Here is a 15,777-nt window from a genome sequence, read left to right as displayed (position 1 = left end):
AGGGATAGCAGTTAGCTACCAGGCCCCAAGTAAGTCATGAGATAAGCAGGCCCCCTCCAACAAGTATTAACTCCTCTCCACATCATTCAAGTACTGGCCATGGTTTAAAGTTAGGACATTTGTGCGAATCAGGCCTCACCAGTCAGGAAGTCTGTTATTTTCAAAGTAAGTCGTCCGGAAAGGTAGGGGTAATCCATCACTTCATTGGTATCGGAGTCTGCAGTGGAGGTAAGTTTGTCCTGTAGGACCACAAACAGATTGTGGTTACTGTGTAGTAACTCTGCTTCTGACTGTGCATGGTACTTGATGGACAGCTCAGTGGTGGGCCGGTTTCAACAGTTCCCCGGTTTCACCATTTCGGCCTTGGCATCTGCCACCCTTCCAGCGGTTGGGTCTCCGGCGGTGGAGATGCCATTAGTTTAGCATGAAGTCATGTGAAGGCATGTGGCAGAGAAAATGGCTGCCATGAATACAAAATGGATTCCGCGAAATGTTCACAATAGTTATTAAATACAAGATGTCTTCTGCTAATGCTTAATTTAATCGCTGCTAAACTACAACACTCTGCTTCCTCCTCATCACTGTCCACAGGCTCCACAGCTGCCACAACACCGTCATCTGGACCATCCTGCAGCAGAAAAGGCACCTGTCGTCGCAAAGCCAGATTGTGAAGCATACAGCAGGCCACGATAATCTGGCACACCTTCCTTGGTGAGTAGAATAGGGAACCACCTGTCATATGGAGGCACCTGAACCTGGCCTTCAGGATGCCGAAGGTGCGTTTGATCACCCTCCTAGTCTACCCATGGGCCTCATTGTAGCGTTCATCTGCCCTGGTCCTGGGATTTCTCACTGGGGTCAGTAGCCATGACAGGTTGGGGTAACCAGAGTCCCCTAATAGCCACACCCGGTGCCTCTGGAGTTGACCCATCACATAAGGGATGCTGCTATTCCGCAGGATGTAGGCGTCATGCACAGAGCCAGGGAACATAGCATTTACCTGGGAGATGTACTGGTCAGCCAAACAGATCATCTGTACATTCATCGAATGATAATTCTTCCGGTTCCTGTACACCTGTTCACTCCTGTGGGGGGGGGACCAGAGCTACATGGGTCCCATCAATGGCACCTATGATGTTTGGGATATGTCCAAGGGCATAGAAGTCACCTTTCACTGTAGCCAAATCTTCCACCTGAGGGAAAACGATGTAGCTCCACATGTGTTTCAGCAGGGCAGACAACACTCTGGACAACACGTTTGAAAACGTAGGCTGGGACATCCCTGATGCCATGGCCACTGTTGTTTGAAATGACCCACTTGCAAGGAAATGGAGCACTAATAGCACCTGCACTTGAGGGGGGATCCCTGTGGGATGGCGGATTGCTGACATCAGGTCAGGCTCCAACTGGGTACACAGTTCCTGGATTGTGGCACAGTAAAACCTGTAGGTGATGATTAAATGTTGCTCCTCTATTGTCAACAGGTCCACCAGAGGTCGGTACACCGGAGGATTCCGCCATCTCGTCACATGTCCCAGCGGACGGTGCATAGGAAGGACAACAGCGACCACAGAGTCAAACAACTCAGAGGTATGTACCCACAGTCTACACAGAACACAAAACATAATCCTAAAAGTTGCCTGTATGTGTGTTGAGTCTAGGCCTAGGTATGTGTGACGCAGTTGAAAATGAAGCCATGTGGGACCCTGAAATGGCGGCTGCCTGACCTCTAAACTGGGACAATGGGATGTGAGGTAACTGCGCTGGCGTTGTACACCGTTGCTGTAGGCGGACGAAGACCGCAGCTCAATGCTGCATTGGTGAACATTGGACCCTATGGGTCCTAGGAGCCAATGACGAAGTGAGCCGGCGGTGATGATATGCACCTCCGCGGACGTGACCGCCATTTTCTATCTGTTCAATCACTCGATACCTGATTTTCGACAGGAGAAGACCTACACTGCAAGTGCTGCTGTGACCTCGGTCTGGAAGAGACAATGGCTCGTGCATCTGGGGAAAGGGCCCCTGCCTTCACTGCACAGGAGATGGAGAAGCTTGTGGATGGGGTCCTCCCCCAGTACACGCTACTCTACGGTCCTCCAGACCAACAGGTTAGTACACAGGGAGCACATTGTATGGGCAATGCCTGAGTGGAGAGGGCTGGTTGTAAGAAGGAAGGGGCCACAGTTCTGCGTGCATGAAGGACTGTGAATGCATGTACCACATGGCAAGGGTAAGGATGTGGGCCACTCACTTCGACAGTGCAGTTGCTAATTGTAGGAAAGTACCATCTTGCCTGGCATGTTACCCCCATATTTCACTGTATATATGTTGTTTTAGTTGTATGTGTCACTGGGACCCTGCCAGCCAGGGCCCCAGTGCTCATAAGTGTGCCCTGTATGTGTTAACTGTGTTATGACTAACTGTCTCACTGAGGCTCTGCTAACCAGCACCTCAGTGGTTATGCTCTCTCATTTCTTTCCAAATTGTCACTAACAGGCTAGTGAACAATTTCACCAATTCACATTGGCATACTGGAACACCCTTATAATTCCTTAGTATATGGTACTGAGGTACCCAGGGTATTGGGGTTCCAGGACATCCCTATGGGCTGCAGCATTTCTTTTGCCACCTATAGGGAGCTCTGACAATTCTTACACAGGCCTGCCACTGCAGCCTGAGTGAAATAATGCACACATTATTTCACAGCCATTTTCACTGCACTTAAGTAACTTATAAGTCACCTATATGTCTAACCTTTACTTAGTAAAGGTTGGGTGCTAAGTTACTTAGTGTGTGGGCACCCTGGCACTAGCCAAGGTGCTCCCACATTGTTCAGGGTAAATTCCCCGGACTTTGTGAGTGCGGGGACACCATTACACGTGTGCACTACACATAGGTCAGTACCTATGTGTAGCTTCACAATGGTAACTCCGAATATGGCCATGTAACATGTCTAAGATCATGGAATTGCCCCCTCTATGCCATCCTGGCATTGTTGGCACAATCCCATGATCCCACGGGTCTGTAGCACAGACCCGGGTACTGCCAAACTGCCTTTTCAGGGGTTTCACTGCAGCTGCTGCTGCTGCCAACCCCTCAGACAGGTTTCTGCCCTCCTGGGGTCCAGCCAGGCTTGGCCCAGGAAGGCAGAACAAAGGACTTCCTCAGAGAGAGGGTGTTACACCCTCTCTCTTTAGAAAATGGTGTGAAGGCAGGGGTGCTAGGGGTGCTAGGGGTGCCCCAGGATCAGATTGGGAACCATCAGCTAATTTCTCAACAGAAGTGCCACCTCTGGCCTTATCCTGTTCAACAAGCATATTAACCAACAGTTCTCTAGAGGGATTCTTCCCTACACTTAAACCTCTTTCTATGCAGAGACTCCTTGCTCCTTTCCAGATAAGGTGATCATAAGCAAGTTTGGACAGATCAACAGGTTGGCCTGTGCCAGACATTTTTAGAAAGTGTTTAAGTGATAGAAAAAGTGAGAAAATAAAAAGTTTTTCAGAACTTTTTGAAAGACAGAAAAAAACTTTTACAACTTTTTAAGAACTTTTTAGAAAGTTTAGAGGTACTTTTCAGCACTTCGAAAAGAAGTGAGAGAAGAAAAGCAAAACTTTTTGGTTAGGTGTACATACACTGAACTTGTTTTGTATATTTTTCTCTTATGAAAAGTACAGTGATATAAGTGGTAAGTAGTTGCAAAGTACTTATCCCACCGCTGCACACCAATGTAGGAGGCTGGACTGGCTTGTAGTGAGTACCAAGGGGTACTTGCACCTTGCACCAGGCCCAGTTATCCCTTATTAGTGTATAGGGTGTCTAGCAGCATAGGCTGATAGATAATGGTAGCTTAGCAGAGCAGCTTAGGCTGAACTAGGAGACGAGTGAAGCTCCTACAGTACCACTAGTGTCACTTGCACAATATCATAAGAAGACACAATACACAGATATACTAAAAATAAAGGTACTTTATTTTTATGACAATATGCCAAAGTATCTCAGTGAGTACCCTCAGTATGAGGATAGCAAATATACACCAGATATATGTACACAATATAAAAATATGCAGTATAGCAATAGAAAACAGTGCAAACAATGTACAGTTACAATAGGATGCAATGCGAGCACATAGGTATAGGGGCAACACAAACCATATACTCCAGAAGTGGAATGCGAACCACGGATGGACCCCAAACCTATGTGACCTTGTAGAGGGTCGCTGGGACTGTAAGAAAACAGTGAGGGTTAGAAAAATAGCGCACCCCAAGACCCTGAAAAGTGAGTGCAAAATGCACTAAAGTTCCCCAAAGAGCACAGAAGTCGTGATAGGGGAATTCTGCAGGAAAGACTGACACCAGCAATGCAACAACGATGGATTTCCAGGCTAGAGTACCTGTGGAACAAGGGGACCAAGTCCAAAAGTCACGAGCAAGTCAGGAGTGGGCAGATGCCCAGGAAATGCCAGCTGAGGGTGCAAAGAAGCTGCTACTAGGCAGTAGAAGCTGAGGATTCTGCAAGAACGACAAGGGCTAGAAACTTCTCCTTTGGAAGATAGATGTCCCACGTCGTGATGAGTCGGGCAGAAGTGTTTTCCTGAAGAAAGACCACAAACAAGCCTTGCTAGCTGCAAATCGTGCAGTAAGGGTTTTTGGATGCTGCTGTGGCCCAGGAGGGACCAGGATGTCAACAATTGTGTCTGGGGACAGAAGGGGCATCCAGCAAGACAAAGAGCCCTCTCAGAAGCAAGCAGAACCCGGAGAAGTGCCGGAGCAGGCACTATGAAGAGGAGTGAAATGGTGCTCACCCGAAGTTGCACAAGAGAGTCCCACGCAGCCGGAGAACAACTCACGAGGTCGTGCAATACAGGTTAGAGTGCCGTGGACCCAGGCTTGGCTGTGCACAAAGGAAATCCTGGAAAAGTGCACAGGAGCCAGAGCAGCTGCAAAGGATGCGAATCCCAGCAATGCAGTCTGGCGTGGGGAGGCAAGGACTTACCTCCACCAAACTTGGACTGAAAAGTCACTGGACTGCGGGAGTCACTTGGACAGAGTTGCTGGATTCAAGGGACCCCGCTCATTGTGCTAAGAGGAGACCCAGGGGACCGGTGATGCAGTTCTTTGGTGCCTGCGGTTGAAGGGGGAAGATTCCGTCGACCCACGGGAGATTTCATCGGAGCTTCTAGTGCAGAGAGGAGGCAGACTACCCCCACAGCATGCACCACGAGGAAAACAGTCGAGAAGGCGGCAGGATCAGCGTTACAGTGTCGCAGTAGTCGTCTTTGCTAATTAGTTGCAGTTTTGCAAGCTTCCAGCGCGGTCAGCAGGCGATTCCTTGGCAGAAGGTGAAGAGAGAGATGCAGAGGAACTCTGATGAGCTCTTGCATTCGTTATCTAAGGAATTCCCCAAAGCAGAGACCCTAAATAGCCAGAAAAGAGGGTTTGGCTACTTAGGATAGAGGATAGGCTAGCAACTCAGAGCAGTCCAGTGTGCCAGCAGCACCTCTGTTTCCAAGATGGCAGAGGTCTGGAGCACACTGGAGGAGCTCTGGGCACCTCCCAGGGGAGGTGCAGGTCAGGGGAGTGGTCAATCCCCTTTCCTTTGTCCAGTTTCGCGCCAGAGCAGGGCTAAGGGGTCCCCTGAACCGGTGTAGACTGGCTTATGCAGAATTGGGCACCATCTGTGCCCATGAAAGCATTTCCAGAGGCTGGGGGAGGCTACTCCTCCCCTGCCTTCACACCATTTTCTAAAGGGAGAGGGTGTAACACCCTCTCTCAGAGGAAGTCCTTTGTTCTGCCATCCTGGGACAAGCCTGGCTTGACCCCAGGGGGGCAGAAACCTGTCTGAGGGGTTGGCAGCAGCAGCTGCAGTGAAACCCCTGAAAAGGCAGTTTGGCAGTACCAGGGTCTGTGCTACAGACCACTGGGATCATGGGATTGTTCCAACAATGCCAGGATGGCATAGAGGGGGCAATTCCATGATCTTAGACATGTTACATGCCATATTCGGAGTTACCATTGTGAAGCTACACATAGGTATTGACCTATTTGTAGTGCACGCGTGTAATGGTGTCCCCGCACTCACAAAGTCCGGGGAGTTGGCCCTGAACAATGTGGGGTCACCTTGGCTAGTGCCAGGGTGCCCTCACACTAAGTAACTTTGCACCTAACCTTTACTAGGTAAAAGTTAGACATATAGGTGACTTATAAGTTACTTAAGTGCAGTGTAAAATGGCTGTGAAATAATGTGTGCATTATTTCACTCAGGCTGCAGTGGCAGGCCTGTGTAAGAATTGTCAGAGCTCCCTATGGGTGGCAAAAGAAATGCTGCAGCCCATAGGGATCTCCTGGAACCCCAATACCCTGGGTACCTCAGTACCATATACTAGGGAATTATAAGGGTGTTCCAGTAAGCCAATGTAAATTGGTAAAATTGGTCACTAGCCTGTTAGTGACAATTTCAAAGAAATGAGAGAGCATAACCACTGAGGTTCTGGATAGCAGAGCCTCAGTGAGACAGTTAGGCACCACACAGGGAACACATACATATAGGCCACAAACTTATGAGCACTGGTGCCCTGGCTAGCAGGGTCCCAGTGACACATAACAAACATACTGAAAACATAGGGTTTTCACTATGAGCACTGGGCCCTGGCTGGCAGGATCCCAGTGAGACAGCGAAAACACCCTGACATACACTCACAAACAGGCCTAAAGTGGGGGTAACAAGGCTAGAAAGAGGCTACTTTCTCACACAACCCCCCCCCCCAAACGAAGGACAATAAGACTAACCTTGGCCAGTTGAGACTTTATTGTCTAAGTGGTGATAAGTAGAGAGTAGCTCTGCAATAGACTGGTTACTCCCTTTATCATCCACTATATGGTTACTTTCCTGTGTGGATGTAAACCACCCTGTTTGAAGTTTTTTAGCTAAGCAACAATGTGAAGATGTATTTTCAGAGTTTCTATCACTAAGTTTTAGTTTAGAGCAGTGGGAATTGTCCACTGAACCTATTTGTAATGATGGAAATGCCAGACAGGGATGCTGTCTCAGTAAAGCCATAGCTGGGCAAAACCTTTGTCCATATGGCTGGAAGAGAGAACAGGGATGCTGTTTCTCTTGAGTTGGAGCAGGGCAGGGATGCTGTCCTATGAGCTCCACACTAGGGCAGGGATGCTGTCCTAAGTGTTGTGAGGCAGTGCAGGGTTTCTGCACTAAAGTTTCTCTGGGAGGGTTGGAGGGATGCTCCATGTTAACTAAAATGGTGCTCTTTTTCTCACCAATGTTAGTTATCACACAGAGAGGTACTTCTACCTCAGGGAGTCCAGCTTTGCCAGCTAATGATTCCCTTGGAACAGGTGCCACCCCAGGAGAGGTTTCTCCCGCCACAGGAATGGTATCCTGAATGGTAGGGTGGTTAGGGGATACTGTGATACCCTTCTTACCTGTTGATGGAGAGGGATCCTGAGTTTTCAGGCCTTCTCTCCTTTGCTTTTTCATTTCAGTAGAAATGAGAGGGAACAATTCCTCAGTGATGCCCAGCATGGCTGCATGGGCATAAAACTCTATATCAGCCCAACCTGAGGCCTCTAGGTCATTACCTAAGAGACAGTCTACAGGTAAGCTAGGTGATACCACCACCTGCTTAGGGCCAGTAACTCCACCCCAACTAAACTGAATTATAGCTAATGGAAGAAACTTAGTGGAGTTATGGACATCAATAATCTTATACTGTTGTCCAATGATGTGTTGATCAGGGTGCACTAGGTTTTCAGGCACCAAAGTGATACTGGCACCTGTGTCCCTGTAGGCCAAGGCCTCAACACCATTTATTGAAACTGTCTGCCTGTACTTATTGTAGTGCTTTCCTCTTATCTAGTTTCTAAGCACTAACATAACACAACAGAAATGCACTTCTGAGGTCAAAGAAGACTTTTATTGTTGTTAATTCTTCCCCAACTCCAATTTTTATGTATGACGAATTAGTAGCTTTCAAGTCTGCGTTAATCAAACAAAATATATCAGTTTGCAATATACACAGCAGGTTATATTTATAAGATATTGAATGCAAAGCAAAACAAATACTTCACCGTGTGGGAAACTATCTACAGCTTCATCTTTCTAAGGTCTGCAAGCTGATGACCCCTGTCAGCCGCGAGAAAGAGATTCATCTACCCACACGGGATTGCTGGCAGCTGGCGCCAAGCTCCAGCACGAGGTCCGGCAGATTCGAATCTGAATCTCTGCAGCCTGTGTCATTCGTTACAAAGGTGTGCCCCCTCCTCTCAGACCTGGAAAACTGAGCAAGCCTTTTGGAGACTGGCCAGGTCTCCAAGACTACTCCTGTTCCCAAGCTCAAGCGGAGAGAAAAACACCCATGTACTCTCTCTTATCAGGTCTAGTCTACTGTGAGAACAAAACATCTTGGTTCATCTTGTGCAAAAACACAGCTTGGAAAAATACAGCTTGGATTCTCAACTGCAATGTCTAACTCCACGTTAAAGGCAATAGGCAGCTAACCTAAGTATCAAATGCAATGTCTAGTGTCATGTCAAAGCCAATAAGCATCTAAGCTGAATACAAAATGCAATATATAATATCATGTCAAAGCCCATAGGCAGAATATCTAATAGCATGTCAAAGTCAATAGGCAGCTAAATTGAATACATCATGTCAAAGCCAATAGGAATGCAATGTCAAAGCCAATAGGCGGCTAGACTGGATACAGCATGTCAAAGCCAATAGGCAGAATACAGAATGTAATGGCTAATGCAATGTCAAAGCCCATAGGCGGCTCAACTGAATACAGAAAGTAATGGCTAATGCCATGTCAAAGCCCATAGGCGGCTAAACTGAACAAAACATACCATGTGCTACTGGTGAACATTGAGCAACTAATATGCGCGGTGGTGAAACACAAAGTCATTGGTCAAAACAAACTCCATCAAATGGCAGTACACTTATCCATTGTAAGGGGACAAGCAGCCAGTGTGGCAAGGCCAATGCCACTAGGTGTGACAGAAACTGTCTTGGGACTGACTGCCCCAGTTTCTACTATGGACCCATAAGTGAACCCAACTACACCCTTAACTTGACTGTTGCCAGCAGTCCCACCACTAGTACCACTACTGCTAGGGGCACTAGAGCTTGATGTATTAGTGGCGGTAGGCTCAGGGGGTTTACCTGGACAGGACTTATCCCTTGGCCTATGGCCATTGTTTTTACACACAAAGCACCAAGGCTTTTTAATGTGTGTGGGTTGAGAAGAAGAGGAAGAATTTGTTTTATCCCCACCCCCTGAAGAGTGTTTAAGATTTAAAGAAGGATCTTTGGTTTTACCCTTATCCCCATGCTTATCTTGAGATTTTTCACCATCTTTCTTCTTATTGCCATCTTTGTCACCCCCTGTATAAACTTTTCTGTTCACCCTTGTTCTGACCCATTTGTCTGCCTTCTTTCCCAATTCTTGGGGAGAGGTCAGATCAGAGTCTACCAGGTACTGGTGCAACAAATCAGACACACAATTATTAAGAATATGCTCTCTCAGGATCAAGTAATACAGGCTGTCATAATCAGTAACTTTACTGCCATGTAACCACCCGTCCAAGGCCTTCACTGAATGGTCAATGAAATCAACCCAGTCTTGTGAAGACTCCTTTTTGGTCTCTCTGAACTTTATCCTGTATTGTTCAGTGGTTAAGCCATAACCATCCAGGAGTGCATTCTTAAGAACTGTAAAATTATTGGCATCACTTTCTTTCACAGTAAGGAGCCTATCCCTACCTTTTCCACTAAATGATAGCCATAGGATAGCAGCCCACTGCCTTTGAGGGACATCCTGTACAACACAGGCCCTCTCAAGTGCAGCAAACCACTTGTTAATGTTATCCCCCTCCTTATAAGGGGGAACTATCTTGTGCAGATTCCTGGAATCATGCTCCTTTGCAGGATGACTATGGGGAATACTGCTGCTGCCACCATGGGTTTCTAAACCCAATTTCTGTCTTTCCTTCTCTACTTCTAAGGTCTGTCTATCCAAATCCAGCTGTTGCTTCTTGAGCTTCAGTCTGGTTTGTTCCACTCTCAATCTATTGAGCTCCCTTTCTAACAATCTGTCTTCAGGGTGGGTGGGAGGGACATTCCTAGATACAGAAGTATGGTGAGAATGGACAGAAGGAGACCTGTCCCTTACAGAGGGCACCCTAACAGCTTGGCTAACAGAAACATCAGTTCTACTGTGATGAGAATGAATGCTCTTGCTATGATGTGAGACAACACTATCTGTATGGTGTGACTCAACCTCAGTACCAACTATGCTAGACGGTCTAGTAATGGGCAGGCTAAGAAGTTTCTTTCCTGAATCTTTTCCTGTGGGAGTCCCTGGATCAGATTGGGAACCATTAGCTACTTTTTCAACAGATGGGGCACTTTTAGCCTTATCTTGTTCTCTAAGCATGTTAAGTAACAATTCCAAGGAAGGATTCTTCCCTACACTCAAACCTCTCTCTATGGAGAGACTCCTTGCTCATTTCCAGCTAAGGTGATCATATGCAATCTTGGACAGGTCAACATTTTGGCCTGTGCCAGACATTTTTAGAGAGAGTTAAAGTGATAGAAAAAGAGAAAAAAGTTTTCAGAACTTTTTAGAAAGACAGAAATTTTTTTTAAAAAACTTTTTAGAACTTTTTATAAAGTTTAGAAGTACTTTTCAGCACTTAGAAAAGAGTGAAAAGAGGAAATGCAAAACTTTTTAGCTATGTGTACACAAACTGAACTTGTTTTGTATATTTTTCTCTTATGAAAAGTACAATGACAAGAGTGGTAAGTAGTCTCAAAGCACTTATCCCACCGCTGCGCAACCAATGTAGGAGGCTGGACTGGCTTGTAGTGAGTACCAAGGGGTACCTGCACCTTGCACCAGGCCCAGTTATCCCTTATTAGTGTATAGGGCGTCTAGCAGCATAGGCTGATAGATAATGGTAGCTTAGCAGAGCAGCTTAGGCTGAACTAGGAGACGAGTGAAGCTCCTACAGTACCACTAGTGTCACTTGCACAATATCATAAGAAAACACAATACACAGATATACTGAAAATAAAGGTACTTTATTTTTATGACAATATGCCAAAGTATCTCAGTGAGTACCCTCAGTATGAGGATAGCAATTATACACAAGTTATATGTACACAATACCAAAAATATGCAGTATAGTCTTAGAAAACAGTGCAAACAATGTATAGTTACAATAGGATGCAATGGGGACACATAGGGATAGGGGCAACACAAACCATATACTCCAAAAGTGGAATGCGAACCACGAATGGACCCCAAACCTATGTGACCTTGTAGAGGGTCGCTGGGACTATTAGAAAATAGTGAGAGTTAGAAAATTATCCCTCCCCAAGACCCTGAAAAGTGAGTGCAAAGTGCACTAAAGTTCCCCAAAAGACAAAGAAGTCGTGATAGAGGAATAATGCAGGAAAGACACCAACCAACAATGCAACAACTGTGGATTTCCAATCTAGGGTACCTGTGGAACAAGGGGACCAAGTCCAAAAGTCACAAGCAAGTCGGAGATAGGCAGATGCCCAGGAAATGCCAGCTGTGGGTGCAAAGAAGCTTCTACTGGACAGAAGAAGCTGAGGTTTCTGCAAGAACGAAAAGGGCTAGAGACTTCCTCTTTGGTGGAGGGATCCCACTAGCCGTGGAAAGTTGTGCAGAAGTGTTTTTTCGCCAAAAGACTGCCAACAAGCCTTGCTAGCTTCAAATCATGCTGTAAATGTTTTTGGATGCTGCTGTGGCCCAGGAAGGACCAGGATATCGCAAATTGCATCAAGAGAGAGAGGGGACGTCGAGCAAGAAAAAGAGACTGCTCAACAGCAGGTAGCACCCGGAGAAGTGCCAGAAACAGGCACTACGAGGATGTGTGAAATGGTGCTCACCGCAGTTGCACAATGGAGTCTCACGTCGCCGGAGACCAACTTAGAAAGTCGTGCAATGCAGGTTAGAGTGCCGTGGACCCAGGCTTGGCTGTGCACAAATGATTTCTGCCGGAAGTGCACGGAAGCCGGATTAGTTGCAAAAGACGCGGTTTCCAACAATGCAGTCTGGCGTGGGAAGGCAAGGACTTACCTCCACCAAACTTGGACTGAAGAGTCACTGGTCTGTAGGAGTCACTTGGACAGAGTTGTTGGATTCAAGGGACCTCGCTCGTTGTGCTGAGAGGAGACCCAAGGTACTGGTAATGCAGATTTTTGGTGCCTGCGGTTGCAGGGGGAAGATTCCGTCAACCCACGGGAGATTTCTTCGGAGCTTCTAGTGCAGAGAGGAGGCAGACTACCCCCACAGCATCCACCACCAGGAAAACAGTCGAGAAGGCGGCAGGATCAGCGTTACAGAGTTGCAGTAGTCGTCTTAGCTACTATGTTGCAGTTTTGCAGGCTTCCAGCGCGGTCAGCAGTCGATTCCTTGGCAGAAGGTGAAGAGAGAGATGCAGAGGAACTCTGATGAGCTCTTGCATTCGTTATCTAAAGTTTCCCCAGAGACAGAGACCCTAAATAGCCAGAAAAGAGGGTTTGGCTACCTAGGAGAGAGGATAGGCTAGCAACACCTGAAGGAGCCTATCAGAAGGAGTCTCTGTCGTCACCTGGTGGCACTGGCCACTCAGAGCAGTCCAGTGTGCCAGCAGCACCTCTGTTTCCAACATGGCAGAGGTCTGTAGCACACTGGAGGAGTTCTGGACACCTCCCAGGGGAGGTGCAGGTCAGGGGAGTGGTCACTCCCCTTTCCTTTGTCCAGTTTCGTGCCAGAGCAGGGCTAAGGGGTCCCTGAACCGGTGTTGACTGGCTTATGCAGAATTGGGCACATCTGTGCCCATGAAAGCATTTCCAGAGGCTGGGGGAGGCTACTCCTCCCCTGCCTTCACATCATTTTTCAAAGGGAGAGGGTGTAACACCCTCTCTCAGAGGAAGTCCTTTGTTCTGCCATCCTGGGACAAGCCTGGCTTGACCCCAGGGGGGCAGAACCCTGTCTGAGGGGTTGGCAGCAGCAGCAGCTGCAGTGAAACCCCTGACAAGGCAGTTCGGCAGTACCATGGTCTGTGCTACAGACCACTGGGATCATGGGATTGTTCCAACAATGCCAGGATGGCATAGAGGGGGCAATTCCATGATCTTAGACATGTTACATGGCCATATTCGGAGTTACCATTGTGAAGCTACACATAGGTATTGACCTATGTGTAGTGCACGCGTGTAATGGTGTCCCCGCACTCACAAAGTCCGGGGAATTGGCCCTGAACAATGTGGGGGCACCTTGGCTAGTGCCAGGGTGCCCTCACACTAAGTAACTTTGCACCTAACCTTTACCAGGTAAAGGTTAGACATATAGGTGACTTATAAGTTACTTAAGTGCAGTGTAAAATGGCTGTGAAATAATGTGTGCATTATTTCACTCAGGCTGCAGTGGCAGGCCTGTGTAAGAATTGTCAGAGCTCCCTATGGGTGGCAAAAGAAATGCTGCAGCCCATAGGGATCTCCTGGAACCCCAATACCCTGGGTACCTCAGTACCATATACTAGGGAATTATAAGGGTGTTCCAGTAAGCCAATGTAAATTGGTAAAATTGGTCACTAGCCTGTTAGTGACAATTTGAAAGAAATGAGAGAGCATAACCACTGAGGTTCTGGATAGCAGAGCCTCAGTGAGACAGTTAGGCACCACACAGGGAACACATACATATAGGCCACAAAGTTATGAGCACTGGGGTCCTGGCTAGCAGGGTCCCAGTGACACATAACAAACATACTGAAAACATAGGGTTTTCACTATGAGAACTGGGCCCTGGCTGGCAGGATCCCAGTGAGACAGCGAAAACACCCTGACATACACTCACAAACAGGCCTAAAGTGGGGGTAACAAGGCTAGAAAGAGGCTACTTTTTCACAGTCATAAACATAAAGTACCTTTATTTTTAGTATATCTGTGTATTGTGTCTTCTTATGATATTGTGCAAGTGACACTAGTGGTAGTGTAGGAGCTTCACTCGTCTCCTAGTTCAGCCTAAACTGCTCTGCTAAGCTACCATTATCTATCAGCCTAAGCTGCTAGACACCCTATACACTAATAAGGGATACCTGGGCCTGGTACAAGGTGTAAGTACCCCTTGGTACTCACTACAAGCCAGTCCAGCCTCCTACATTGGTGTGCAGCGGTGGGATAAGTACTTTGCAACTACTTACCACTTTTGTCACTGTACTTTTCATAAGAGAAAAATATACAAAACAAGTTCAGTGTATGTACACCTAACCAAAAAGTTTTGCTTTTCTACTCTCACTTCTTTTCTAAGTGCTGAAAAGTACCTCTAAACTTTCTAAAAAGTTCTTAAAAAGTTTTTTTCTGTCTTTCAAAAAGTTCTGAAAAACTTTTTATTTTCTCACTTTTTCTATCACTTAAACACTTTCTAAAAACTTCTGGCACAGGCCAACCTGTTGATCTGTCCAAACTTGCTTATGATCACCTTAGCTGGAAAGGAGCAAGGAGTCTCTGCATAGAAAGAGGTTTAAGTGTAGGGAAGAATCCCTCTAGAGAACTGTTGGTTAATATGCTTGTTGAACAGGATAAGGCCAGAGGTGGCACTTCTGTTGAGAAATTAGCTGATGGTTCCCAATCTGATCCTGGGGCACCCCTAGCAAAAGATTTAGAAAGGAAACTTCCTAGCCTGCCCATTAGCAGACCACCTAGCATAGCTGGCACTGATGTAGATTCACATCATACTGATAGTGTTGTCTCACATCACAGTAAGAGTATTCATTCTCATCATAGTAGAAGTGCTGTTTCTGTTAGCCAGGTTGTTAGAGTGCCATCTGTTAGGGACATGTCTCCTTCTGTTCATTCACACCATACTTCTGTTTCAAGGCATGTCCCTCCCACCCACCCTGATGACAGAGTGTTAGAAAGGGAGCTCAATAGATTGAGAGTGGAACCATCCAGGCTGAAGCTCAAGAAGCAACAGCTGGATTTAGATAGGCAGTCCTTAGACATAGAAAGAGAAAGACATAAAATTGGGTTAGACACCCATGGTGGCAGCAGCAGTATTCCCCATAGGCATCCTGCAAGAGAGCATGATTCAAGGAATCTGCACAAGATAGTTCCCCCTTATAAGGAGGGGTATGACATTAACAAGTGGTTTGCTGCACTTGAGAGGCCTGTGTTGTGCAGGATCTCCCTCAAAGGCAGTGGGCTGCTATCCTATGGCTATCATTTAGTGGAAAGGGTAGGGATAGGCTCCTTACTGTGAAAGAAAGTGATGCCAATAATTTTGCAGTTCTTAAGAATGCACTCCTGGATGGTTATGGCTTAACCACTGAACAGTACAGGATGAAGTTCAGAGAGACCAAAAAGGAGTCTTCACAAGACTGGGTAGACTTTGTTGACTATTCAGTGAAGGCCTTGGAGGGGTGGTTACATGGCAATAAAGTTAATGATTATGAAAGCCTGTATAACTTAATCCTGAGAGAGCATATTCTTAATAATTGTGTGTCTGATTTGTTGCACCAGTACCTGGTAGACTCTGATCTGACCTCTCCCCACGAATTGGGAAAGAAGGCAGACAAATGGGTCAGAACAAGGGTGAACAGAAAAGTTCATACAGGGGGTGACAAAGATGGCAAGAAGAAGGATGGTAAGTCTTCTGACAAGGGTGGGGACAAATCCCAAAAATGAGTCTTCATCAGGCCCACAAAAACACTCTGGTGGGGGTGGTGGGCCCAAATCCTCTTC

This window comes from Pleurodeles waltl, chromosome 4_1, assembly GCF_031143425.1.
Source record: "Pleurodeles waltl isolate 20211129_DDA chromosome 4_1, aPleWal1.hap1.20221129, whole genome shotgun sequence".
NCBI classification, from domain to species: domain Eukaryota; kingdom Metazoa; phylum Chordata; class Amphibia; order Caudata; family Salamandridae; genus Pleurodeles; species Pleurodeles waltl.
Note: the sequence above shows the minus strand (reverse complement) of the source record.